Consider the following 3,618-nt stretch of genomic DNA (forward strand, 5'->3'; position numbering starts at 1 on the left):
TAGATAATCCATGAACAAATTACTAGGAATTTCAAGTCAGACACCACAGAGCCTTAAACCCCCAGTACAGAGCCCTTCTGGGTGTCAGGCACTTTTCTGACTGAGCTAAGTGGGGGGCCCTTTGCAGCATGCCCATGAACCCAACCCTGAATCTCTCCACACAGAATGGAGACAAAGGTTAAGAGAGTTAATATACACAGAATGCACTGCCTGTCATATAACAGGCTCTTGATGCAAAGTAGTTGCTGAGATGATCTTCAAATTGTCCCAAACCTGCCCTTTTACCAGGCACCATTCTCCAAAGAGGGCATCTTTTTACATTGCAAATTCAAGCATGTGATTCACCTTAAAATGTTTAAGTTGCTTCTCTGTTCCGAAAATCAAGTCCAAACTTCATGTGGTCAGTGAATCCTTGTCACACTCTTCTAAGGGCCGCCTGACCCCTTACCTGAGGCCCCTTCCTCCTCCGTCACTATCCTCAGGCTCACTGCCATTCACTTTTATCAGGCTTGCTCTCACCTTAGGTCCTTGGCTGTCCTCAGGGAAAAGAGGAGTTCCAGGCAGAGGGAACAGACTGTGCAAAGCCTTACTCATTTGTAAGTTTGAAAATTCACTTAGGAGGGTTTTCTTTGAGATTTTTGACCAGCCAAAACAACCCCCATCTATGATGTGCTTTCTTCATTTTTTTTGAAGTTTTATTTATTTATTTTGAGATGGGGGAGGGAGAAAGCACCCATGAACGGGGAAGGGGCAGAGAGAGAGGAAGAGAGAGAATCCCAAGCAGGCTCTGTGCTGTGGAGCCCCGTGCAGGGCTCGAACCTGTGATCATGGCCTGAGCCAAAATCAAGAATCAGACACTGAACCAACTGAGCCACTTAGGCATCCCATGTGATGTGTTTTCATAAAATCTTGTGTTCGATTTTGTTTTTGTTTTTCATCTTCTGAAACAAATTTGTTTCCTTCAAAAATGAGCCAAAAAGGGCTTAGGCTTAAAAAGAAAACCCACACCAAAGCAGAAAATGAAGCTCTCTTTCTCTGGCCAGAACAAAACATGAGAAAGCAGGAACTCAGTCCCACCTCCACCCCACCTCCAAATTATACAGTCGCGTTTCCCACATTTGGGGAAATCACAGGGCTCAGCACATTGGGAGTGCAGTGTATAAGACTTGCCCTGGGAAAACCACCTTTGTGATCATGGCATCTCCCCTGTCAGGTGAGTATATCCTGTGTGTGTGTGTGTGTGTGTGTGTGTGTGTGTGCTCACATGTGCTTTTTTTGGTAAATAGCACTTCTAACAATTCTAAATATAATCAGCTCTTTAAAGATTGTTGATGTGTCTCTTTCTAATTAAACTGTTAGCATCATGTATACAATCTTTGTGTCTCTCTTGTTCATATCTCCATTCTGGTGCCTAGTTGAGAGCCAGACGCATGGTAGAATCTTGGGGACGATTAATTAAATTACTTATATCCAGTGTCTAACCAAGATGGATAGGCTGATGCCTGACCACTTGAGATTATTGTCTGGTAAAAGATGCCCTTTAATGTAGGCAAATCCTGGTTAGGTGTTAGAACAAGACTGGTTTCAGGTTTATTTCACTTCTTGCTCTCCTGGACCTTCTGATCTCACCTGTTTGGGTGTGAAAACCTTTTCTTCCCATTTTGTAGTGTCCTGTGCCCCAGTTCCCTGGATTACCACTCTTGAGCACAGGGCACATACATGTCTTTCTTCCCAGTCTTTGCTTCTAGATTCCTTCCCCCTGCCATTTGTGCAGACACTGAACCTCCTCATTTATTCAGTTGATAGTATCTTTACATCATTGTTTTGTAGAATTTTCCTATAAACTGTCTGCTATTATTTAAAGGTGGAAGAGAGGAGTTTGTCCAGTGAGGCAGATTGCAAAATAAGCTTTGCAGAAAAGTATGGTCTCTTAGGGGCGCCTGGGTGGCTCAGTGTGTTGAGTGCCCAATTCTTAATTTTGGCTCAGGTCATGATCCCAGGGTCATGAGATCAAGCCCTGTGTCGGGCTCCACACTGAGCACGGAGCCTACTTGGGACTGTCTCTCTCTCCCTCTGCCCCTTTCCCCTGCTTGTTCTTTCTCTCTAAAAAAGAAAATGGCCTTTTAAAGTAAAAAATATACTGGTTTATTTAAATAACCTTACCACATAAGCAGTGCTGAGCTTCCTGTCAGTTTCAGCTTCCTATGCTACACAGTTTGATGATCACAGAACAGGTGTGGAAAAGAGAGCCCCAGGTACCCAGCCACTGGGTTCCAGGAGCATTCTGAGATGGTCTCTCACATATTTGTCATTGTCTACAGCCTAATAAGATTATGCTTCCTTTTCACCTTTCATTTTATCATTGTCCATAATAAAGGGATGCATTAATTTAATCCATAAATACAGATATGATGGTTTTATCCTGTGGCTGTGAATGGTGCTTTAAAATAAAGAACCAAAATGATAAACCGGTGTAGTAATTTACCATAATTACAGCAATGAAATACTACTTTGAGTCAGTCATGGCAGTAATACACAGCTCAGGAACTTCTAGCAAAATCCACTAAATGGAAGAGAGCAAAGGGAGGAAGAAATGAGATGTGAGGTCGCATAAGGTTTCTAGCCACGAATCCAGACAGTTGAGAAAATAAATGCAAGCTGGAAGGCTCAGGGAAAGATCTGCCCTGGGAGGAGTTGCCCTTGTTTTCTCTGGAAAAGCACGCCAAGTTTAGGAGACTTGCCACAGTTTAATTAAAGTCTGCAGCTGGTGTGAAAGCAAAGGAGAAAAAGAAATTAGGGCAGCACAAAAACTAATGAAAGTCTAGAATCTCATTTTAAAGTTTTCTCTCTATTATGAAAGAAATACGACTTGTCACATGTGCCCCCATTCACCGTGACAAAGCCCTCGGGGAAGGAACGTTCTGGACTATGAAGAGAAAAGACCTGTAGTTAGGTCTCTTTCGACATGACTGCCACTGCCTTTTTCAGGAAAAACTCATCAAAATCTTTTGTTTGTTTTTTGAAAACCAGATTGGTTAGGGAGAGCAGCACAAATTGAACAGCTTCAAGTATAACTATAGGAAAGTCCATTGAAACTTTAAACCAGCTTTGGCAATCAGAGTGGGATTCACATTCAGGCTGTATGGCTGTATTCATCAACGTCTCCAGAGAAACCAAACCAAGAAGATAGTCTCTATTATAGGGACTGGTAAGTCCAAAATCCATGGAGTAAGCCAGGCAGGCTAGTAACTCAAATGGGTTTGTATGTTAGTCTTGAGCCTGAATTTCTTTGCCTTCATGAAAACTCAATATTTCTTATTAAGGCCTTCAACTGATTGGATGATACCCACCCACATTATGGAAGGTAATCTGCATTCCTGAAAGTCTACTGACTTAGATGTTAATTACATCTTAAAAATACCAAGGCAGCAACATCTAGTCTGATGTATTTTTTCAATGTTTATTTATTTTTGAGAGAGAGAGAGAGAAAGAGAGAGAGAGAGAGCAGGGGAGGGGCAAAGAGAGAGGGAGACACAGAATCTGAAGCAGGCTCCAGGCTCTGAGCTGTCAGCACAGAGTCCAATGTGGGGCTCGAACTCACAAACCATGAGATCATGA

The 3,618-nt window shown here is 42.6% G+C and overlaps 1 non-coding gene across 1 annotated transcript; it reads right to left on the reverse strand.

Moving 5' to 3' along the window:
• Window positions 1-1,054: 1,054 nt before the first annotated feature.
• Window positions 1,055-1,221, reverse strand: LOC122202933. Its single transcript, XR_006194983.1, has one exon. It is a non-coding gene; the product is annotated as a U1 spliceosomal RNA (small nuclear RNA).
• Between the last annotated feature and the right edge of the window lie 2,397 nt (window positions 1,222-3,618).

Source organism: Panthera leo, chromosome D2, assembly GCF_018350215.1.
Source record: "Panthera leo isolate Ple1 chromosome D2, P.leo_Ple1_pat1.1, whole genome shotgun sequence".
Taxonomy (NCBI): Eukaryota; Metazoa; Chordata; class Mammalia; order Carnivora; family Felidae; genus Panthera; species Panthera leo.